The following is a 26,490-nucleotide window of genomic DNA, read 5'->3' on the forward strand; positions in this document are numbered from 1 at the left end:
AATCCCTTACTTTATTCACAAATTGGGGATTGAGGAGTGCATAAAAATTGAGAAGTTCATAAAATTGAACATCTCAAAATTATAGTTGGTACAGTGCATAAGTTAATGTATGAACCCTTTAATGATAGTGTACCTAAATGACTGGTAACAAAAGGTATACAGTGAGCCTATTGCAATCGTGAAAATGGATTGCACTACATCATATAGTGATGTACATGCATACTGTGCTGTAGGCTCCTACAGACACTGGGGAAATTGCAGAATTTTCCTTGTTTCTAAAGCAAAGCATTTTCACCAGTGCATAAGAAGGCCAAGACACCTTGCTCAGACTGTGTGTGAACTCTGTTCCCAGCTGAAGTACATACACATGTACTTTATTGATTGAGGGATAAAAATGGTTCATATGACTAGTCGTCCGTAAGATCTGTGTTCATCAGGGTACCACTACAGAAGAAATCACTATTGGATAAAATGCACATCTCTGTGATCAACTGAATTTTTCGTGTACCTCTTTCACCTGCATTCTGCCTGCTAATCCACCTACACTAGCATTAATTCTAACACTGCAATTGAAAGGTAAATGCACATGGTTCTGTAGTTTTTGACATGGGTATCTGGTAACTTTTGGATCCAGGCTAAGACTAGATATATAAAGGCACTAAGGATTATTTGTGAAAAGCTATATAAAAAGCACTATCAGTATTTGCTAAAGAGAAAAACTTCTTTGGGAGTATATTAAGTGATTCAAGTTTTGCCCCTTTATACAGTCCGAGTTCTCAAAAAAAAGGAGCAAACTATATAGAATACTGATTTCTGGGTACACAGGAATTTCATGCAAGACACAGGTATAGTATGAATAGTGTCAGTATAAATTTCCCCACATACCACAACAACATGACAACAACAATAGTATTGCCAAACACAAGGGTTAAAAATAATGAGGTAGTCATTAATAAAAAACAATAGATTAGTTTTTAAAATCTCAGTTTTAAGCTAGTTTGTGGTGGGGGGTGGGGATTGCTTTTCTTTGCACTCAATTTCCTGAGCATTCTGGAGACCACATTTTCAAGCTTTTTGCCTCAACTATGAGTAGGGTGACCAGATGTCCAGTTTTCAGCCAGAACACCAGGTTGAAAAGGGATCCTGGTGGCTCTGGTCAGTACGGCTGACCGGGCCATTGACTGTCCAGTTGGTGGTGCCATGCAGTAGTGCTGGCAGGCTCCCTGCTAGCCTCCACACCACGCGGCTCCTGGGAAGCAGCCACTACGTCCCCCTTCCATCTCTTATGCATAGGGGCAGCCAGGGGCTCCACACACTGCTCCCCTCCCCAAGTGGAATCATGGCCAATGGGAGCTGTGGGGGCGGCGCGTACGGACAAGGCAGTGCACTGAGCCGCCTGGCCGCACCTCCGCATAGGAGCTGGAGGGGGGACATGCTGCTGCTTATGGGAACTGCTTGAGGTAACTGCCGCCCAGAGCCTGCACCCCAGAGTCCCCCCCCATACCCCAACCCCCTACCCCAGCCTGGATCCCCATCCAGTGCACCCTCCTGCTCTCCAAACCTCTCATCCCCATCACCACTCCAGAGCCCGAACCCTCACGTCCCCCACCCATGCCCCAATCTCTTGCCCCAGCCCTGATTCCCCCTTCCACCCTCTAAACTCCTCAGTCCCAGCCTGGAACACCCTACTACACCCCAAACCCCTCAGCCCAAGCTCCAACCCCAAGCCAGAGCCCTCACACACCCCACACCCCAACCCCCTACCCCAGAGCCCCCTCCCACACTCCAAACCCCTCAGTCCCAGTCCAGACCCCCCTCCTGCACCCCAAACCCTTCATCCCTGGCCCCACCCCAAAGCCTGCACCTCCAGCCAGAGTCCTCACCCCTCTCACATTGCAACCCACTGCCTCAGCCTGGAGCCCCCTCCCACACTCTGAACTCCTCATTTCTGGTCCCACCTCAGAACCTGTACCTCAGCAGGAGCCCTCACTCCCTCCCACACCCCAACCCCTTGAGCCACCCCAGTGAAAATGAGCGAGAGTGGGGAGAGTGAGCGACAGAGGGAGAGGAAGTGGAGTGAGTGTGGGGAGGGGGGGGGGGGCTTGGAGAAGGGGCAGGACCTTGGAGGAGGGGCAGGGCAGGGAGCGGGGAAGGGTGTTCAGTTTTGTGCAAATAGAAAGTTGGTAACCCTAACTATGAGGGTTAGAAATGGACTTTTCTTTAGTGAAAACTGAGATTCCTACATCACCATTTGACTCCAGGAAGTGGAACTTTTAGAAAAACACTAAATATTGTGAACCTTGAAATAGAATTGTGTGAGCTGGTAACATAACAATACTAACCTAAAACATGCACCTCTGAGAAGGTAGAAGTCTATCCTTATGCCTAGTTTTTAAACTCTTTACTGACAGTTTCAACCAGAGTGCTAATTAAAGCCAATTATGGTGATTCCCTTTGTGATGTGGGCCCCTTTCCATTAGGAATAGCTTGAAATCAACAAACTATCTTACATTATACAATTGTACAGAGATCAGAAGGGAACAGGCTTAATCTGAAGAACCACCTTGAGATGAAAAGCTCTAAGATCTCTTGAGATATCTGGTACCTTGTCATTTTGGATGAGAAAGTTTCCAGAAGAAAAGCTTTTTGTCCTTATGTTTCTGCTTGGAATGAAGATGTGCAGTATGTGAAAATGAAATATAAATGTTAAGAGCATCTTGAACTTCAGAAAAAAAGAACGGAGATAGAATTTGTTTCATGTTTAGGTTAAAGTGTTCTAAAAGTTTTGAAGATAAGCAAGCATCCTTTCAACTTCTTTGCAAAGACTTTGTAGCCAACCATTTGTAAATTACACTTAATTTGTACGCCAATAGTAAAACATGTGAGGTCTCTGACACATGATTAGAAGAAGCCTTTACTTTTACGTATAAAAACCTGATTTGTAAATAAAACTGCAAAGGATTAGTATCCTTTTTAGATCTATAATATTGGTTGACTGGATGTATAAGTGCCTTGTAAAAAAACCTGTTACAAGCTATGAAGTTTATGTGTTCTCAAAATGCCACAATTCCCACTTCACCCTCACCGTGAAATATGGGAACATCCTTTCATTCTCTCCCTGCCCCTGAAAACACATGCTAATTAAAGGCCTTCTGGACCTTCATTCTAGAAGGAAGGCCAGATTTTGTTCCCTTTAGCACCTGACAGTGTCACTCCAGCTGGGTTAGGGTGGGAGTCTGGCTGGAGAACACCACAAAAGATATCTGTCTCATAAACACCCAAGAGACTCTGTGATGACTTCACAGTCCTCCTATAACAGGCTATTTAGTAGAGATTACAAATTATGAAATCACTAGAGCACTTCCCAGCCTTAAAACAGTAAACTAAGCAAAATATGCATAATAACCAGTTCTGAAAGATTCATCTCTCATATAGCTATTCATTTTACCTCATTTTTACACTCCCACCCTCCAAGCTTTGTCAATAACTCACTTTCAAGTCAATTACTATTGATAATTTACAAATACCTTACAGTTCATAAGCTCAAGCAGTATTTAGACCCTCACAATACATAAGCACAACATTAAAAGTCAAAGACAGGCAGAATTAACCTTTTTAATTTCCTTTCACTAATAGGTGCTGCAAATATTACTTATTTTCAGTGTTTTCTTTTTCTTTTTTAATATTTGGTTGGCTCTTGTATGCATCATTAATAAAAGGAGATATACATTTTATAAGCATTCTTGGATATCGAAAGATTAACAACACTGCTAACTTATCAGATAAAGGGTGATAAACACAGCTGTCATAACAGTCATTCCTCTAAGGAGTCCCTCAGCAATAGGTCATTGCTGAGGTTGGTAACTACTAATCCAAGCCAATCATTATCTTCAGGATCAATGCTGAGGACATTGCTTACTATTGTATTACTGAAAAATAGTTTATAGCTCTAATAATGTCCTTAATAAGAAGTTACTATAAATCACAGCTGAATGGCTGCATTGAAAAAAAATCAGTAATTTTCTGTTAACCTACTGATTTTCTACCAGTTACAGTGCAGGAAACACTCTATTAAATTATAGTGATATGCTGCACTGCTATTAATATTTTGCAGCTACATTTTTTCCTTTTAGAGTAAAGTAATAGATGCATTAAAGATTAAATAAAACATAGAAGATGTACACTACAAAAACATAAAGCAGTACAAATTAGAAAATAAGATAATGGTAAAGTAAACAGCCAGGACAAATGAGGTGTCGGGTACAGGCCTTCACACAAGTAAGGGTGTCATTCACCCATCAATGCAAAGGACCCATGAAAATGAACCAAGGCTGGCATACAACAATGGTGACTGCATGGTATAGAACAGAATGAGGAAGCATGAGAAAATGAATGTTTCCGGACACTGGTGATGAGAAAGGAAGCCTTTTACCTGCTAAGTCATCAGCTCAAATTCTGCTGAGGTAGGTAATGACTGAAAGTCATTACCCAAGGATGGTTGCTCAGTGGTCTACATGAAATGAGTTGGTTATCTCAGTTCCATTTCTACTGGAGATGTGTCCATGTGACCATTAGTATCTAGCTTGCAGTCTACATAGAGAGGCCAAGGGCGGAATGAGGATGGAGTCTAATTATTGTCTGACTTCAAGGAGGTGTCCCTTTTGGATCAGAGTTCTGGCATACTACTACTGCTTGTGTCGCATCTTTTCTGTTAAGAGTTCGATATAATATCCACACTTGCCAATCTAGAACACTGTTCACTTAATAATATTAGATAGGTAGAATCAAAGCCTTAGGGTGTATTAATTATTACACACCTGTACAAAGAAGCCTCCCCAACTTGCATTGCCTGAGTAAGGATCCGAAAAAAAAATGCAAGGCCTGCTCCCCACTACTTCCCTGTGAGTGCATGACACAAAGAGGTTGGGGAAGGGTGCAGAATAGGCATAGCCATGGCACTAGCTCCCCAACACACCAGGGACGAGCTTACTGCACCCCACCAGAGAATTTGCCCGTGCTTCTCTTGTGCACCAGGAAGGAGTCTGCCACTGCACATCCCCTTGTGCTGTCACAACTCCTGATATCTCCCAACTCAGGGATCTCCTTAAATGGCACAATTAAGCTTTTAACAATCTCAGCAGAATAGAAACTCAAACAGATTTTAAAGTGTTTGTAGAAGCTGCCAACAGCAGCTATCTTTTTCCTTGAAGTTTTGTCTCAGGATGGGCCCAAACTCAAACTCAAAAGACAACCCCCCAATCCAGTAGTGTTGATGTTCAGTATGTCAGTTGTCAATCGTGAACTCCTTTTGTTTTCATACAAAGGTGCTTGGGTGACGTTATGCAGACATCAGGGCAAATTTATAGCATCAAGTGGCTTTGATAAGTGGGAGAGTTTTACCCAATCTGAGTTTAGGTATTAGTTTGAATGTAAAACTCAAAGAAAAACTCAAGAGGGAGACAGTTGGGAAGCCAGGTGTTTTGAGACCAGTGGGAACGCGTGTACCCAACCAGTGAAACAAAACCATGAATTGTAACACAATTTTTATTAGGGAACAATCTAATAAATCTATACTCATATTATTCTGCACAGTATCCTGCTTTAGTTAATTATGTATTGCATTTAGGTGTTGTATGACTGTATAACCTTCCAGTTCAATATTTGTTAGTTATCAGACAATAAAAGTGCCAAAAGAGAAAGTTGTTTAGGCACTTTGTAAAACATGCATTTCATTTTCTCTCTTTTACTTGGAAATCTAGCTCTTAAGTCATTAAAATAAATTTGCAATTTGTGAAGGGCATACCTACCTGATTTAACTTAAATTTCCCAGAGAGACCATTATCATCTTCCACAATAACATAACTGCTGTACATGCACACTTAAGGCAAAATCTTGCCCCTTCTGGTATGCAGGTACACTAGTGGAGGAAGAGTGATGGAATTTTATTTTCACTCATGAATAGCTCAAGAAAGTGCCTCTTTGGGAGATGGGTTACTGACCTGGTCAATGAATCACAATTCAAAGAATGTATGTACAGCCAAGTTACTTTGTGCATTTGTTGCACTGTGTGACAGTTATGGCAATTTTCTACAACATCCTGGACAAACCTTAATGAATTAAATCATATTAAATTAAGTACCTTTGGAATCCATTGCTTTACAAATGAGAAGGTTTTGAATTATTGCGGGGGTTGTATGTAACTTCTCTATGTGGGATATGTGGCCAATGTAAACCTTGGGAAGTGCTATGAGCTTCAAAGGACTATGTTAAATAAACAATGTGCCGGACAAACAAAGTTAAGTGCTGTTCCTGGGGAGGTGAACGCAAATTAGCACCTCCCGTTATGCATAGACCCTACATTTTGAAGCTTTGCCCTGAGGAGGGGACTCTTGTCATAGTCTCTGCAGATCAAAGATCCAAACTGGATAAAAGTGACTCACAGATACATAGGTGTACTTGTCATGAGCTAACTGTTGTTCTGAACTTGTGACAACAGAAAAAAAAACCTCTTGGTGGGGTTTGAAGGGCTGATCACCTGCCAGAGACCTTGTTGGAGTTGGGGTGAACTCCGGTAAGCTTTTAGCATGGATGTAGGTTCTTTATTGCTTAAACAGGTTTTCTCTGTAATATTTTCACCTTAAGAATAAATGTGCTTGCTTAGAAAGGTCTGTGTGGTAACTTAGATCTGTTTATAGCCTTTGTAGAGAAAACCAAAGCAGACTGCTGAGGAACTCTGACTTGCTGGGGAATTCACAATGTAGACAGGGAACTGTGTAGGCCGGAAATACTCCCCTCAAGAGAGGTGATAGCTGGGGAGCTGAAAGCCTTAGAGTGTTGTTCCCTCGCTGGATGATGGAGGGAGAATACAGATGCAGCTGCCCTGAATTATGACATGTTGCACTGCTTCTGGGACACACTGAAGATACCACTATACCATGTCTACCACTCCCTTGTGTGAGGGGAAAAATGAGTCTGGGAAATAATAGTGTGTTTGGGGACAGAGCTGGAGCAATCATACAATCTACTTCAAACATGAGATTTATTGTTTTATTAGTTAATCTGAATCTAATGTTATTCCTTCTATCCATATCAAATATGGATGTAACTAGAAACAATAAGGAATTGAGTGATGGCTGGATTTTTCTTCCCAAGTGGGACATCTGATTAACATGGTAAAACAATAAATGCACATATTTTTCAGCAAATACATATCTCAAATTAAGAAATTCTGTAGGCAAGGAACTGTAAGTCACCTCCCATAACAACCGTTTATGCCTCTCACTTCCGGTCTATTTCATTGAGGTGATGAATCAGAAACATAAATGGCTTCTGCACTCAGCAGATGTACAGTATCACTGCTTACAATTATAAATACAACTCCAGAAGCCTATATATATATTTAGAGAGGGTGGGCGGGTAACTGCACATCTCAATATTTTGCTTTAAAAATTTAGTTGGACTGTTGTCCGCTAGAAGTTGCTTTTATTTTATAACCAAAGTGTACAAGGTAAAAGAATCAATCCAGCATTAAGAGTATGGAAGACATTTTTGTTAGTGAGTAATGGCGTTTGAGGATTTTTAAAATAAAATTTCTTACTGAATAATAATACTTTGATTTATATACAGCTTTATACATGTTTGTTTTGTTTGCTTGTTTTTTGGGGGTGAGGAAAGAAGGGGGGCTAAATTTACTGTTTGCTTTGTACATTGTTATAGATTCCATGGCAAATGAGATTTATGTTTGCTGTAATGTAAATTGTAAAACCACTGGTGATAAATACAAATGTTAGAAACTAGAGATCTGTGAGTAGCACGTTGCATTCGCAAACCATTTTCATGTAGACTGTGCTTCACAAATAAAAGTTACTCACCCTCCATGCCACCTGGCTACCCATTGTCTATTAGGTAGAAATAAATAAAGGTGTCCATAGGCACATTTGTGACCTCTTCACAGTTTACTTGGGGTCAGTATTGTGCCTTTAGAGTATAGAATGTCAAAAGTCAGACTTAGAGTAACATTCTGAAATCTCCCCATCTCCCCACTTTGGTAAATAGCACTTTGCTCATCTCCAAGTGACAGTGTGTCCTATATCCTCATCGCAGAGATAAAAACAGACATTGAAAGCCTTTTACATAGTCTGCCTAAGCAAATTTACTTCTCTACTTCCTAGCTTATAATTTCCAGTATTTTTAGCATCATTATTTTGCAATTTTACATGAGGCAGTCCTATTTATTTTATTCTTATCTCAAGCACCTGTGAAACAAATTAGCTAATATATCCAGTGTTTCATCTGCCATACAGATAGCAAAGCACAGATTCAGCTACCTGCTGCTGATGGGAATGCATCAGAACACGGTCATTGCAGAATAAATCTTTCTAAAGCATTTGAGAAGTGGATTGTTTGTCATCTACAGATTTTATTAAATAAACCAGAACATAGCATCACATTTTATTTAATAAATGTTAATATCAGGGAATTATTTCATCTAGTACAGTCATCAACCATCACAGTAAACAATAAGAACAACAAATCAATACTAACCCTATTGTATAATGCCTGTTGACACTGCAATTGAAGACAACCAAAAACCTTCTTTATGGAACAATCCTACACAATTTAGATGAAGCCAATAATATTCTATTGAAATGTATCAGGAATTCTATAAATTAGTGTAAAAGCCTATGGAATTTAATAAAGAAAAAGATCTTCTCTATAGGGTTTTCAAGCCATTACTTCAAAGTAAACGTTATTATGGGAGGTATCCACAACCTATGACTAACATTTGCAAAAGTGAATATTGATTTTTGGTGTTTAATCTGAATTACTGAAAGGGACCTCATTTTCAGGGGGTTAACTGCTCAGAGTTTTGTGTGTCCTATATTAGGCACAACTTTTGCGGGATCTAAAGACTACTAGTCACTTGGAAATCTTGGCCCATATGTGTGAAGTACACACTCTCTAGGTTGATTTCTGATGGTGTAACTGAAAGATAAAGCCTCTGACAAGAATTGGGAAGGAAACAGTTTCCCTGACCCACAAAGTTTTACATTTCAAAAAAATGTCCCATCCAAAATTGGGATGAACAGTCAAAATCTTGAAAACTTTGCAAACTAATAAATTGGGGAAAAAATCAGTTTGGATCAAAACAAATGTTCAATTTTGAAACAGTTTGTTTCAACGTTTTTTTTTCTTTACTCTGATCGGGTCAAATGTTTGTACTAAAAGTTGTTTTGAACCAAAGAATTGGAATTTTTAGCTTTGAACATGTCAAAACAATATGTTGACAATATTTACAAAAACAAAAACAAAAACAAAACAAAACAAAAAATCATTTTCAGAAATTGAGAGCAATATGTCGAAACTGACCCCTTCCTGAAAAAAGTTTCAGTTTTGATGAATCAGCCTGTTTCAATGAAGAAGGAAATTTGTAAAAAAATTCCCAGCTATCCCTACCTCTGACCAATATTAGAAATGTGAATGGATTACAATGAGGCCCCCAGGCCAAACAGAATGGTAGATCTGGCAGAGTGATGTGGGTCTTATATGTGGAGTTCCAGATCTGAGATACTGTAGTCCATTGGCCTATATCAAGAGAACAATTGAGGTTTGGCTTTGTGGCCCTTTAGTTTGCCTGCAACTGGGAGAACAGTCAGGTAAAAACTCAGTCTTGAGTCATGATTGTGTACGTTCTGACCTTTAAAATGGAAGTTGTGATGGTCAGTCCATGCAAAGGATACAATCTCCACCTCCTCAAACATCTAATCCCCTCCCAAACACCAGCTGCAAAGGCAGCAAAATGCATTAGTCCAAATGTCCTTGTTACATTATCTCTAATTGTAGCCTGCATGTCTAAGTCCAAAGCCCCAGTCCTGTATTTTGTTACACACGGGGACTATTGGCATCTACACACAGGCCCATAGATTTCCGAGCTCCACAAGGGCACTCAATGAATTCCAGTACTGGGAATCAAGTTTGCAAAGACAAAAAGCTGACTGTGAAATACTGTATGTGCCAGTGGAAAACTACACTCAAGAGATGAGTATATGTTTGGGTCTTGAATCATAAATATGTCTAAATGTTGATTTATACTTACTCTTAGGGGCCCAATTGAGGCCAATACTGCATACTGGCACCTGCCTCAGTTGGTCAGAATCTCAGCTATTTTTTTAAGCAAGTCTCTAACCTTTTGAGCTACAAAGAAAACCAAGAGAGTGTGAAACTAGTGTAAAGGGATGCAGTGATGCCTGACTCCATCAGCAGACAACCTGTTGAAAAAAAGAAAGAAAAAAAAAGTTTCTGCTACTTTTAAGCACTTGTCAGCACTCCAGAGCCAATTCAGTCTATAGGTCAATGAGGAACAACAGATTTGTTCTCTACATTCCAACAGCAGGACCAGATTCCATCATCTTCCTTTACTCCCATGCAATGTTACTAAAGAAAAGGAGGTTGTACAGACATATGTGAGGACAGAATCCTTGAGTGAGGTCATTAGAAAGACTTCTGATTCTTTTGACATATGGTGGTGATCAGTTAGACTCTGAGTACGTTGGCAAGACACACCAGCAAGAAGCCTGGGAAAAAAATTCTCTGCAGTAAATCAGAGCCTTCTCATCTAACATCACATCACTGGCTGTTGGAGATATTTGCTACTAGCAGTTGATTTTCCCTCAGCCCTTAGTTTAAAAACCTCCTCTACCAACTTTTTAATATTACATGCCAGCAGTATGATTTTGTTTTGGTTTGGTAGAGACCATCTTTCCTTTATAGGCGCCTCCTTTGCCAAAAGGTTCCCCAGTTCTTAAGAAACCTAAAACCCTCCTTCCTACACCATCATCTCACCCATGCATTGAGTCCCTTCAGTTCTGTCTGTCTTTCTGCCCTGCACATGGAACTGGAAGCATTTCAGAAAATGCTACCATGGAGTTCCTGGACTTTAATCTCTATCCAACAGCCTAAAATTGGCTTCTATTCAATATATTGCAAGTGGTTTAGCTAAAGAATCTCCTCTGCTAAATAGCACTGTGTAACGATGTGGTTCTGGCGGGACCCAACTGAGAGTGCCAATTCAGGACAAATTGCTAAAACAGGGCAGTTTCAGCCCAAGGCTGGGGTTTTTCCACCTCTAAGGCAAACCAAACCAGCCAGACTAAGAGGACTTTGGACTCACCCCACTGGCTAACCACAAGTGACACAAGCAATTCTCTTAGACACTCCAGTTTCCCAGTATCACCACCAGGGCCACTCGTTATGGGGTTAAATGGTTATGAAAACCAATACCCCAGTAAAAGAAAAAAGGTTCTCCTGATCCCACAGGACCAAGCCCCAGACCCAGGTCAATATACAAATTAGATCTTACCCACAAATCATGCTGTTGCCAATCCTTTAGAATCTAAAATCTAAAGGTTTTTTCATAAAAGGAAAAAGATATAGATGAGAGTTAGAATTGGTTAAATGGAATCAATTACATACAGTAATGGCAAAGTTCTTGGTTCAGGCTTGTAGCAGTGATGAGATAAACTGCAGGTTCAAAATCAAGTCTCTGGAATACATCCCCAGCTCGGATGGGTCATCAGTCCTTTGTTCAGAGCTTCAGTTTGTAGCAACGTTCCTCCAGAGGTATGAAGCAGGATTGAAGACATGATGGAGACGAGGCATCAGCCTTATATAGTCTTATCCAGGTGTAAGAACACCTCTTTGTTCTTACTGTGGAAAATTACAGCAAAATGGAGCCTGGAGTCACATGGGCAAGTTCCTGCATACTTTGCTGAGTTACAAGGCGTATTTGCCTTCTCTCCATGGGTCAATTGTATAGCTGATGGTCCTTAATGGGCCATCAAGCAGGCTAGGCAGAGCTAACACCAACTTGTCTGGGATGTTTCCCAGAAGCATAGCATAAGTTTGAAATACAGACAGTATAGAGCCAATATTCACAACTTCAACTACAAAATTGATACACACATATAGACAGCATAATCATAACCAGCAAACCATAACCCTGTCTTAGACACCTTATTTGACCCCCTTTATTCAAGATTTGGTGCCACTACAGGACTTTGGTTGCAATCATGTTCTATATGGTTCCAGATTATATCAATAATGTCACACGCTGTTAGAACTTATACACTCTCTTTGCCACACAAGTGCCAGCAGGCAAGATGGTCAGAGACTCTAAAGCAGGTTCACTTCCATCTTAAGAAGACAGCTCTTTATTAGTCAACCCGTACTCATGGAGAAAGCAGGAGTAGAGTTAGGCAGGAAGTGTCCTTCCCATCCTACAAAAATTTCTGTTTTCAATTTGTTTTCCCTTTCTAGACAAAAATGAGACTTACACAAAGTGAGAGCATGCCTTCCCAGAATACCAAATACCCTGGTGTTTAGGGCACTTCCCTGGGATGTGGCAGACTCAGGTTCAAGTCCCCACTTCTCCAACATCCAAGGGAATGCCCTGACCACTGGGCCATTTTATAGTAGCTCTCGCTCTCAATCTCTCTTGTTGGAACTGTTTCACTTTGTATGTCTAATTAAATATTCATTGGAGCAGGGACTTGAACTTGCGTCTCCCACATCTCAGGGAGTACCCTCAGTACTGGGCTATAAAGTTAGTCTCTCTCCCTGGCCCAAAGTGGAATAACTCCAAATAGGAGAGATTGAGACTGACCCACTTCCAGAATAGTTAATAGCCTCATGGTCAGAACACTCACCTGGGATATGGAAGATCTAGGTTCAAGTACCTAGTCTCAATCAGGCAGAATAGAAAATTGAACCTGTATCTCACATATCCTAAATACTGCTAGTGGTTATTCTGGGTGGGCTGGCTGGTGCTCTCTCCCTCCTTGTTTAAATCAGAAATTCTGGACCTGAGAAACATTTCCTGATGAAAGTTTAGTCAAAACTGGTACATTCTCTCAAAAATTCAGGATTTTTTGATGAAGCCAGACAGCTGTAGTGTGAACCCTGTAGAGTTCTATTTACAAAAGAGCTCATGGATTAAACCTTGATGTGTGATTCCCAGTGAATGGACATGAACCAGCCCAACAGATTTCTTAGAGCCAAAAGTTAACTTAACCAAAACATTCACAGCTGCTCATACACTCACTTCACCATTCTCTTCCATCCTCATAGACTCATAGACTCATAGACTTTAAGGTCAGAAGGGACCATTATGGTCATCTAGTCTGACCTCCCGCATGATGCAGGCCACAAAAGCTGACCCACCCACTTTCCCTTAACTCAGCTGTTGAAGTCTCCAGATCGTGATTTAAAGACTTCAAGTCGCAGAGAATCCTCCAGCTTGCGACCCCTGCCCTATGCTGCGGAGGAAGGCGAAAAACCTCCAGGGCCTCTGCCAATCTACCCTGGAGGAAAATTCCTTCCCGACCCCAAATATGGTGATCAGTAGAACCCCGAGCATACAGGCAAGATTCTCCAGCCGGACCCTCATTTTACCAGCGATGGCATGTTATTGCCTAATTGACTAAAATCACGTTATCCCATCAAACCATTCCCTCCATAAACTTATCTAGCCTAATCTTGAAGCCAGAGAGGTCTTTTGCCCCCACCGTTTCCCTCGGAAGGCTGTTCCAAAATTTCACCCCTCTGACGGTTAGAAACCTTAGTCTAATTTCAAGCCTAAACTTCCCCACGGTCAGTTTATATCCATTTGTTCTCGTGTCCACATTAGTACTGAGCTGAAATAATTCCTCCCCCTCCCTGGTATTTATCCCTTTGATATATTTAAAGAGAGCAATCATATCCCCTCTCAGCCTTCTTTTGGTTAGGCTAAACAAACCGAGCTCCTCGAGTCTCCTTTCATACGACAGGTTTTCCATTCCTCGGATCATCCTAGTGGCCCTTCTCTGTACCCGTTCCAGTTTGAGTTCATCCTTTTTGAACATAGGAGACCAGAACTGCACACAGTACTCCAAATGAGGTCTCACCAGCGCCTTGTATAACGGAAGCAGCACCTCCTTGTCCCTACTAGAAATACCTCGCCTAATGCATCCCAAGACCGCATTAGCTTTTTTCACAGCCACGTCACATTGCCGACTCATAGTCATCCTGCGATCAACCAGGACTCCGAGGTCCTTCTCCTCCTCCGTCATTTCCAACCGATGCGTCCCCAGCTTATAACTAAAATTCTTGTTAGTCATCCCTAAATGCATCACCTTACACTTCTCACTATTAAATCTCATCCTATTCCTCCTTTGATGTCTTGACGGATATAGTTATGGGGTTGTCCTGGGGGTTGGTTGCATGGGGAGGAGAAGTGAAGGAAGAAAGCTTGTGGGATGGAGGCTAGCTGGCTGGCTTCCTTACTATGATGACCTCTTCAGCCCATTTTTCTCAGAATGTCAATGAACATTGGTGAAGGCAATGAATTTTAAGCCCCAAGTTTAGAGTAGGTTTAAACACAGAAATTGCTAATGGGACCACAGTAGCACTTGTCGGTGTTACAACGGTATCAATCTTTTATAATACAACAATGTCTTTTTGGTTATTTAAATTAACCCGGGTAAGCAAAATTCATTGCACATTTCATTCTCGCTGTAAAATCAGGACCAGAAAGGTAACTTTTTGCCTACTGAGTTCCTTTTTTCTGTAATTCTTTTTCCCTGGGCATTAATTTTCCAGACAGTAACCAGCTTTTCAAATTTTCACTCCAGACTCATTTAATGACTCTGTGAAAGCTAGGTTTGATTATATTGTATTTATACTGGGCTTAAGGTTAACATGAAATCTATTTCTACATTGTTTTTGGATTCTGTTGAACAGTGCGAGCGGAGAAAGATTTAGGCATATTTTCCCAGCTTGCCTCCAGGACCCTGCAGTAAATAAGCCTTGTTTCCTGTAGCCTTTCTAGCATTGCAGGGCGAACAGACAGAGATAGATGCTTTATACTCTATGGAGTATTTAAATGAGCCATTGATAGGTCAGAAACCAGCCAACTCTAAATGTCTTGCTCATTCGTCTTTAAAAGGTATAATACGTTTGTGTGTGTACTGTACTGTCTGCAGTCATCCATTTACTATAATCTTCTCTCCCTTAAGTAACTGGCCCAAATTTTAGAAGTGAACCCCGATCTCACTTGTAGGGTTGCCAACTGTCTAATCACACAAACACAAACACCCTTGCCCCGCCCCCTGCCTGCCCCTTCCCTGAGGCCACACCTCTTCTCTGAGGCCCCACCCCACTCACTCCATCCCCCTTCCCTCCCTCGCTTGCTCTCCCCCACCCTCACTCACTTTCACCGGGCTGGGGCAGGGGGTTGGAGTGTGGGAGGGAGTGTGGGCTCTGGGCTGGGGCAGAGGGATTTGGAATGTGGGAGGGGAATCAGGGCAGAGCCCTGGGGTAGGGGGTTGGGCTGCAGGAGGAGGTGCGGGGTGCAAGCTCTGGGAGGGAGTTTGGGTGCTGGAGGGGGCTTAGGGCTGGGGCAGGGGATTGCTGGCATGTCACTTTGGTCCCTTGGGGAGAGGGCTCCACGCACTGCCTGTGCCCACAAGCGCTGCCCCCGCAGCTCCCATTGGCTGCACTTCTGAGCCAATGGGCGCTGCGGAGTCGGCACTGGGGGCGAGGACAGTGCACAGAGCTACCTGCCCCACCCCAAGGGCCGCAGGGATGTGCCAGCCGCTTTTGGGAGTGGCTTCAATAGCCTCTGGGGTATATGGAGTGATTCCGGGAGACTCCTGGTGAAACCGGGAGGGTTGACAACCCTATGTGCTCACATGAACCAAGCTGGGAGTGCAGAACAGATTATGCATGCAGATTAGGACTGAAAACATGCAGAATTACATACACATATAAATTCATGACTTTTGCACATGTACTAGGCATTTTCCATGTGCATTTTCACTTGCACCTTTTGGAGTGCACTTTTAAACACATGGTTCTGTATTTCAGGACCACAGCCTTAGAGGTGGGAGGAGAGATATACAGTACAAATGAAATAATGTATAGTGCAATAGAATGGGGGAGGGGGAAGAGTCTGTTCCAGACAAAGAATATTCACAGACTGAATTATCCTACAGTTGATTTCTGCTTACTTGCATCAGTGAAACCAAAAATCTCTAGAATACTGCAAGCATCCTTGGGGAGCTGATTGCTTGTACGTTTCTATATTTGTTGTCTGATTGTACTGAGCAGCTACAGTTTCTACTTCTGGCAGAAGGACTAATACATGTATCCCTGATAGCAACACAGGTCATGTGCAATTACACTGAAAAGATTTATTTTGTAAAGTTGAGGCCATGCACATCCATTAATAATTGAATTCCAGGACTATAATGGCAATCACATAATGACTGAAATTAGGAAGTCAGAAATTTCAAGGATTCAGCAGATTCTGTGGAAGCAGCACTCAGAACAAGACAGTCATTTTTCCTTTTCAGTGTGATGTCTCCACAGACTTAACAAATTAAGTGTAATGGTGACAGATATAAGGGTCATAGCGTGGCTTCATGGTACTTGATATGTGAATGGCTAACTTGAACTGACTGTGTAAATGTCTTATCTGATTATATTAAGTTTTAACTGGTGTATCAACTGCTGGCCAATTATGATCAGAGTAGCATCCTTGGCATGATGGGTCATTTTACCCGTTGACAGAGTACCTTGAAAATACGCATTTAAATATGTTGATATAGTAGTTAAGGCAATATCTGATAGAACTGGCTTTATTCACTGTAACAGATATTTTCTCTCATCAAAATGTTGCATCTTCCATAAGAATACCATGTTTTCCCTGTTTGGAATTTCTTCAAGGGTTTACCCTTTAAGGAAGATGAGGTTAAATACAGTTGCAATATGAGAGACTGTGTGACAAAATGCATCATTATGAAGAGGCCAAAACAGAATGTGTGCACCAATTTTAAAATAATCTCACAATACAGGCAAAACTAAGGGGAGAAGAGTCACACGAAAGAGCAAAAATACATATTAAAAGGTTAGATATTCTCTCATTTGCTGTTTAACCATTTTTACATTGTTTTTTTCAATAATTTCTGCTGAGAAATGCACCGAAATCCCTTCTTTCTTCAAGCTGTTCCAGCTAGCAAAAATACTGCTGATCACATAGATGTCCCATGACAAGTGCAATTTCCCCTTTGATTTTGAGCCTCCTGTGCACATATCTGCCTTGTTTACTGTCAGACAAAAATATTTTCAATTGTTTAAAAAATGCTTCCCATGTACGCAGAAACCTCTTCAAACTGCACCATCCAAAAGAAATATGTCTCCTTTTTCCACAAAAAAGCCACTCTCACTGTAATGCACCAGTCTACACCAAGCAAACTAATTTATGTATTTGACAGGTAAGCAATAATTTATCCTCAGTCCCAGGTATTCACATAAAAAGATGGACATATTTTTAAGGTATGCAAAAGAATGGATATCTGAGTCTAATATATCAGTGCTCAAAAGCTGTAAAATGTAAATGTAGTATGTAAACACATGCAGTGTCAATCTGCACTAACTTCTTGATTGGGCGTCAAATTTAACCTATTATAGATAGCAAATATTACCTGAATTATTTACTTACTGTCTAGGCAGTAATATAGCATGCAATGGGTATAACTTGCAATTCACTACATCTTCAGCAAAGAAACTCACTTAGTCATTTTCATGTGTCATATGTCTGTCTTGTCTGAGGTTTTATATTTACATGAAATCTCACTTCTACTGCTGTAAACTCCTAGTTGAGAATCAATCTGAGTCAGTATTCAGTAGTAAGAGGAAGAAATCAAAGAAATTATCCAGTAATGGCCAGAGCCAGGTCTATGGTTCTTGCTTGGACAGACTGTACAAATTAAAAGATCCCCCTAAAATTCAGTCATAGAGAGGCACGATATTGCTCAATTGTCCTTTGCTGGTGCTATGCCTGATGTCAGAGAGTATAGCCAAATACCTCTTGAAGAACTGCCTGTCATCTAGTAGAAGATGTCTACCAGAAAAAACAAAAACAAAAACACCCAAGCAGTAGATTTACTACCAGAGACCCAACTTCCTTTCAAGCTTGCTTGATTTAGACCCTGATTCTACATACTGCTTTACACAGGCAGAACTTTGGACCCACGCGAGGCCAAATGAAATCAATGGCACTGTGCATGGTAACACACACACATCTGTCCAAGAGGGGCAGCTTACAGGATAGTCGCCTAAAATCAACTGATAAGTGAGCAAGATCTGTTTCGGGGGTGGAAAAAAACCTTGCACTTTTAGTAGACCAAACTGGAAGCCTTGAGAGATCTGCTTATAACCCCATGCCCATCTAATATCTGTCAAGAAGAATCTCCTCCACCACTGTGGGACAGAGTAAACCAGAAACATACCATGTAGGAAGGAGGTAGCTGAGCACTCACTGTATTCTAGAGTGTGTGGGGGTTTTGTTTTTGTTTTTTGACAACCTAATTAACACCCCTCTCTCTCTGTGCACTGTTGGCTACTATCGCTGACACAAGGAGTTCAAACAGCTGCATTCACTATAATCAGCTATATGTTAGGTTGATCAACCTACAGGACATACTAATAAGATAGAGCCACATGCCAGTGAGTGACTAATGTTGAGTTAAGAAGGAGGTCCCATTAGGAAGAGAGTACAAAAAGAGAGTTTACAGTATTGACTTCTTCCCACATTATCTCCCAGCCTCCTATTAGTTTATCGCCCAAACTAATTCTATAGCACCAAATGCTTGACCTAGTCATTTTCAGAAAATTAGCTCAAGAACACCCAGCTCACCCCTTTTCACTCTTAGGGTGCATGTGGGAGAAGGGGAGAAGACAATTTAGACAGACATGCTTTTCAGGAAAGAATGCAGGAGATTGGTAACTCATTGTTGCTGACTCTCAACAAGAAACCAAGAGCACAGAGGCATTCCATCATAATACAGTTTGACAAGATATGGTGAATGGTACAAATTACCCATGGACTGTTTCTATCTGAGCTATAGAGCAAAATTGGCTTTAAGCCAGTACTTATAATGGGGATGGGGCAGGAAGAGGCTGGGCACTAGCAGCCTCCACATGCTCTGGCCTAATCCCTGTTCTTGTGAACCTGGAACAGCTGGTTGGTGTGGAAGCAGGGTCCCAGCTCTGCCCTTTTGCCACAATGTCCAAGGAGTATAATATCTTTGTTGGGGACACAACATGGTCTAGCTGGTAAAGCACTGGACTGGAAGACTGGATCGCTGTGTTCTATTCCCAGCTCTATCACTGACATAGTGTGTGACTTCAGGCAAGTCACTTCATCCCTCTTTGCCTCAGTTTTCCCTCCCACCCATTGTCAATCTTGAGTACTGGATTTTCAGAGCCAAGACACTCTCTCTCACATGTTTATATCAGATCTTGCACAATAGGGCCCTGATATTGGCATACCCTCTAAATGCTACTGCAATGCAAATAAATAAGTGATGTGAGACATTCCCAGGCCTTGTGCACTTGCATCAAGTATTAGGATTTTATGCCTGACCACTCAAGGCAGCAGGAGAGAGAGGACTAATTTTCCCGTCCCATATATACCTCTGCAGAAACAGGCACTATCTAAACCAAAATCTGTAATCTCATGTTTCATCACAAATACCATGTTCATTTATATTATATCAATAATTCCCGCTTCCTTAGAAGCAAAATAAATAAATGATAAAGCACAATAGCTCCCCTGGCATCTATGTGTATTATAATATGTCATTTGTGTACTTTCTCTTATTCTGTAAATAGAACATCTGTTAACCCTGTCATCCCCATCTGGTCCCCTTACCACCAGATGTTATTCTCAAAGCTGCATTAAGAATCTCTAGAATCTGGCTTTACCATGTGTTTCTAGAAAAAAAAAAACAGGAATCTCTACAAATAACTCAGGGCTAAGTTGGTATGCTCAAAAATTAGAGGCTTTCATATATAATTAGGTCTTCCTCATTTGTATTGACAGTAGGGCTGGTAGAAAATTTTCTGACAAAAAAACTGTTCCATCAGAATATGCTGACTGGACAAAGCTGAAACATTTCACCGGCATGTATTGATTTTGTTGAAATTTTTGAAAGGAAATTACAGAAACTTTTTTTGATGAGGTCAAAATGTTGTGTTACAACTTTCTATAGTATATGTGTAAAAATGTTAGTATGTAATATAATAGAAAAGTCTAAGTGATAAAGTTGGAATGGAAAACATTTCCATAAGGTTATGTCAATATGTCAAAACAGAATATTTTAGAAGTTTCATTCTGAGATAATTTAAAAACATGCACCACCCCACACCACCAAATAACAAAAAAAGCCTTTTTGTTCTGATTTGGGATAATAAAAATGTTTCCCAGAGAAATGAAATTCTGAATTTCAAGCAGCTCCAACGGAGCCACCTAAACAGATATGCTTAGCCAAAACCAGAAGTTGTCCTTAATCCACATGATGCTTTCTGAAATGGATAGCTTTGAAGGGAACATCTCAAGTTTAATTTAGGTGGGATCTCACCTGCGATGACTTACTTACCTCATTGTGTCCTTAGCTATATCATTAATAGGGAGTTGTCTGGTTATGTATAATTTCATTTCTGTCAGCCAAATCAAAGATCCAAAGGCAAAGTGTAGCACCCAGTGACTTCATGCCAAGATTTGAAATTCCCTAGAAGATATTGGCTCCATAAAAGCTAGTGAGCAGATGATGAGACAGTCAGAGTGAAACTTTGGTCCTAGTTATGCCCTTTGCAACTCCATTACAACCTGTGACTGATATTATTTTGAAAGATAAAGGGCAATAGTAAATTGAGAAATCACTGCTAACCTAGAATTCTCTTTTGAAATTGCAGACTTCTGGAATGAATAACATTGGAAGAATTTTAACCTGCTGCACTTTATGTGAGCAAACAATACAGAACAGAAATTGCCTTTACAAAATGACAGGGGGTGTTATGTGTGGCTGGCACATCAGTGAAAGAAGAGACATGTCAGCCAACGGCTTTATGGCTGTAGCATGGAATGAGACAGAAACTCCATGGCAGTTTAGACAATATGCCATTACTAAAAAAGTAGGTGTATTACGTTCCTTTAACTCACTGATATGTATTATGCAATCCTATACAGCATAATGCTGTGATGCATAAACATCAAAAGCATTATATTGATGGGCCATATAGAACAGCATTCAGAAAAATCTAATTTATACAGCATTGAAAATAATGACAAAGATTGATGAACCGGTGTCTGTGACACGCCTGCACTGTGGACAAAAGAGTGGATTATAATGATCATTGAGGCTGAACTATGTGAAGAAGCAACCAGGATATTCTTACAGAAAAAATAAAATAAGATCTTACAGTCCTTTATTATGTACCCACCAGCTACTCACTTTTCCCTACTCATCCAAGAGGGTTCTAGCTCTTTCAAGGGGATTCCTGGGCCAGGATTCTTTCCTCTGCTCAAAGTGCTTCAGTAGCCCTCAAAAAATCATCCAGCAGATCACAAATCACAAGATTTATCCTACTTGCTACCAATGAGAATGCAGTCTCTGCGGATCTGTTACCTAGCAGCTCTGTGTTCTTGGGGAACCAGGGCACAGTACCCAGCCTGTCTGACTCACAAAAGACCCCCCCACACACACACACACACAAACACAGCCTCTGCTTGAACCAAAACTGCATCAGATGAAAGACTTATAAAAAGCAATGAAAAGGCAGTGGGAGACATACCTAAACCCCTGGGATAAGGATGATAGGATTAAGGAAACTCTCCTAGCCTCATTTGCATCGAAGATGGGAAAAGGAGACATCTCCAGAATGGAGAACAAAGATTCCAAGGCAAGAACCGCATGGAACTCTGGGACCAGAAAAGCAGGGAAGCATTGCATGATGGGGGATCTCTGCTCCAGATGTTAATGAACCCACGCCTGCACACAGCTCAGCAGTTATCAGAACAATTCTAGTAATAAATCATTTATTGGTATCCAAAATAGTGAAGCTCCCTAATTGCATTGTGAGCTCCCTCCAAGGAACACCACCCATAGCCAGGAATGATCAGGTCCCATGGTCTAGCCTGAACAAAACAACTTTGGTATACTCCCTTGTTTACGTATAAACATATCTAGTGTTCTCCCTTGAACCATTGTGGTTTCTCTACAAAAACCCTTACCCATGCTCAAGTAAGTGTTCTGATGCCTGGATCCAAAACCTGCATCAGTTCCATTGGGACTTCATCTTCTCCTGACTGATCATGTTGGGGGCTCTGCCTGTCTCCAGCACTCTGGACCCTCAGCTACTTGGGACACCTGTCACGTCTAGTTACTCTGACAGCTTTACCAAGGAAGGGAAAAGGCCAATAGCATTATAAAGCTGTCAGGGACATGCTCCCTGTATTATAAGTTGGTTTCTGTCTTTTTTCACCTGTTCTGTAAACATTCACCAACTGGCCTTTTAACATACTCGTTCCCATTGCTGTCCTCTTACCACTACAGCAGTGCAAATAATCAGGTTTTTTGTTTAATGGCTCTATTTACCACTGATACGTCTACTCTCTCCTTGCCAGGAGGTACTATCACAGAAGCTACATAACAGTTCTCTCAAATGGTACAATTTTGTTCTATACCCATTGTCATAACTATAAAGGGAAGGGTAACAGCTCTCTGTGTACAGAGACTCCAAATCCTTTTACCTGTAAAGGGTTAAGAAGCTCGGGTAACCTGGCTGACACCTGACCCGAAGGACCAATAAGGGGGCAAGATACTTTCAAATCTTGGGGGGGGAAAGGCTTTTGTGTGTGCTCTTTGTTTTAAGGGGTGGTTCACTCTTGGGACTGAGAGGGACCAGACATCAATCCAGGTTCTCCCCATCTTTCTAAACAAGTCTCTCCTATTTCAAACTTGTAAGTAAAAAGACAGGCAAGGCGTCTTAGATTTACTTTGTTTTCTCAACTTGTAAATGTACCTTTTACTAGAGTGTTTATCTTTGTTTGCTGTACTTTGAACCTAAGACAGAGGGGGGTCCTCTGAGCTCTTTAAGTTTGATTACCCTGTAAAGTATTTTCCATACTGATTCTACAGAGATAATTTTTACCTTTTTCTTTAATTAAAAGCCTTCTTTTTTAAGAACCAGATTGATTTCTCCTTGTTTTAAGATCCAAGGGGGTTTGGATCTGTACTCACCAGAAGTTGGTGAAAGGAGGGTGGGAGAAAGGAGGGGGGATGGTTAATTTCTCCTTGTTTTAAGATCCAAGGGGGTTTGGATCTGTGTTCACCAGGGAATTGGTGAAAGGTTTCTCAAGGCTTCCCAGGGAGGGAGTTCTTGTGATGGTGGCAGCGGACCAAAGCTAAGCTGGTAGATAAGCTTAGGAGTCCTCATGCAGGCCCTCACTCTTGTACCCTAAAGTTCAAAGTGGGGATACAGCCTTGACACCCAGTGTTACCTTTAACTTAAAATATAATTAAGCATGTACTAAACATACATCGAGCGTATGAACATAACAACCATTATTTGTATTGAGGTAGCATCTAGTATTCCAGTCATAGAGCAGGATGCCATTTTGCTAAGCAATGTAGAAAAAAAAAAAACATGTCAAAGAAGGATAAAGAATGAACAATCCACATATGAGACAAGAAACTACAGGTAAATACAAAAGACAGGAATGCAAAGAAACAATGAGACAATACTGTTCATAACATGAAAAGAAGTGACATGGCACGCCAGCAGGCTCACCACTGGTAAGATTTTCATAGGCGTCGTAGAATTATAGAATATCAGGGTTGGAAGGGACCTCAGGAGGTCATCTAGTCCAACCCCCTGCTCAAAGCAGGACCTAATCCCCAATTAAATCATCCCATCCAGGGCTTTGTCAAGCCTGATCTTAAAAACCTCTAAGGAAGGAGATTCCACCACCTCCCTAGATAACCCATTCTAGTGCTTCACCACCCTCCTAGTGAAAAAGTTTTTCCTAATATCCAACCTAAACCTCCCCCACTGCAACTTACTCCTTGCTCTATCATCTGGTACCACTGAGAACAGTTTAGATCCATCCTCTTTGGAACCCCCTTTCAGGTAGTTGAAAGCAGCTATCAAATGCCCCCTCATTCTTCTCTTCTGCAGACTAAATAATCCCAGTTCCCTCAGCCTCTCCTCATAAATCACATGCTCCAGCTGCCTAATTATTTTTGTTACCCTCCACTGGACTATTTTTTCCACATCCTTCTTGTAGTGTGGGGCCCAAAACTGGACACAGTACTCCAGATGAGGCCTCACCAATGCCAAATAGAGGGGAATGATCATGTCCCTTGATCTGCTGGCAATGCTCCTAGTTATACAGTCTAAAATGCCGTTAGCCTTCTTGGCAACAAGGGTACACTGTTGACTCATATCCAGCTTCTCGTCCACCATAACACCTAGGTCCTTTTCTGCAGAACTGCTGCCTAGCCACTGGGTCTGTAGCAGTACATGGGATTCTTCCTGCCTAAATGCAGGACTCTGCACTTGTCCTTGTTGAACCTCATCAGATTTCTTTTGGCCCAATCCTCTAATTTGTCTAGGTCCCTCTGTATCCTATCCCTACCCTCCAGCGTATCTACCACTCCTCCCAGTTTAGTGTCATCTGCAAACTTGCTGAGGGTGCAGTCCACGCCATCCTCCAGATCATTAGTGAAGATATTGAACAAAACTGGCCCCAGGACCAACCCTTGGGGCACTCCGCTTGATTCCAGCTGCCAACTAAACATGGAGCCATTGATCACTACCCGTTGAGCCTGACAATCTAGCCAGTTTTCTATCCACCTTATAGTTCATTCATCCAGCCCATACTTCTTTAACTTGGTGGCAAGAATACTGTGGGAGACCGTATCAAAAGCTTTGCTAAAATCAACGAACACCACATCCACTGCTTTCCCCTCATCCACAGAGCCAGTTATCTCATCATAGAAGGCAATTAGAAGGCAATTAGTTAGCCATGCTGACTGTTCTTGATCACTTTCCTCTCCTCGAAGTGCTTCAAAATTGATTCCTTGAGGACCTGTTTTTTTAAAGTTGGGCACTACATTAGCCTTTTTCCAGTCATCCTGGACCTCGCCCAATCACCATGAGTTTTCAAAGATAATGGCCAATGGCTCTGCAATCACATCCACCAACTCCTTTAGCACCATCGGATGCAATGCATCCGGCCCCATGGACTTGTGCTCATACAGATTTTCTAAATAGTCCTGAACCACTTCTTTCTCCACAGAGGGCTGGTCACCTCCTCCCCATACTGTGCTGCCCAGTGCAGTAGTCTGGGAGCTGACCTTGTTTGTGAAGACAGAGGCGAAAAAAGCATTGAGTACATTAGCTTTTTCCACATCCTCTGTCACTAAGTTGCCTCCCTCATTCAGTAAGGGGCCCACACTTTCCTTGACTGTCTTCTTGTTGCTAACATACCTGTAGAAACCCTTCTTGTTACTCTAAACATCCCTTGCCAGCTGCAACTCCAAGTGTGATTTGGCCTTCCTGATTTCACTCCTGCATGCCTGAGCAATATTTTTATACTCCTCCCTGGTCATTTGTCCAATCTTCCACTTCTTGTAAGCTTCTTTTTTGCGTTTAAGATCAGCAAGAATTTCACTGTTAAGCCAAACTGGTCACCTGCTATATTTACTATTCTTTATACACATCATGATGGTTTGTTCCTGCAACCTCAGTAAAGATTCTTTAAAATACAGCCAGCTCTCTTGGGCTCCTTTCCCTCTTATGTTATTCTCCCAGAGGATCATGGTGGAGGTGAATTTTAAAGAGGGATTTGAGGGGGGACAATGAAGTGGCTTTGTGGATGAGTAGAGGGAGTTCTTTCCATGCTTAGGGGTGGCATGGGGGAATGTGCAAAGATGTTTGTTGGAAAGTTAGTGATTGGATGATGAAGGCTGGCATCCATGGCAATACATCCTGTGCTTGGAATAGGATCTCTTTATTTCAGGGTCTCATACAAGCTTCTTATGGGCCTTGGTCCAGAATGTTCTGCTCCTAATTTTGTGCTGCAATAGGTGGCTTCTATATCACACCTCTTTGGCTTATATTTGAGATATACTGCATGCTTGTTACTTACTGTCCAGAGTAATCCTTCATAGTGCAGTCTTCAATTATATGTTGGGGCCCTCACTGGTCACTATTTAAAACATAGCATTTTCCAATTTGTTGCTGAACAGAAGACCCTGACATGCCACAGCCATTTCCTATTGAAAGTTTAGGGGAAACTGTGGCATCTCATATCTCAATGTATGGAACTATTGGCTGATTATGACTTTTTTTTAAGCTAGGTGTCTATGTTGGCTCTTAAGAATAAATATAAATGTGTTTCATATATGGCTATTCAGTTAGGAGAAGCCAGTGAACTTTCAGAGGAAACTGTGACCATTGAGCCCATTCTGCATGATGACAGCCGAATGAACTTAAATGTATGGGTTGAACATCTACCCAGTGTTTCTCAAGCACAGATATGCGAATCTTTCTCACTTACTACACCAGCACACTTGTAAACACAAGTTCACAAAACTCAAACCTGAG

This window comes from Terrapene carolina, unplaced genomic scaffold (genome assembly GCF_002925995.2).
Source record: "Terrapene carolina triunguis isolate 2854851 unplaced genomic scaffold, T_m_triunguis-2.0 Scaffold48, whole genome shotgun sequence".
Taxonomy (NCBI): Eukaryota; Metazoa; Chordata; order Testudines; family Emydidae; genus Terrapene; species Terrapene triunguis.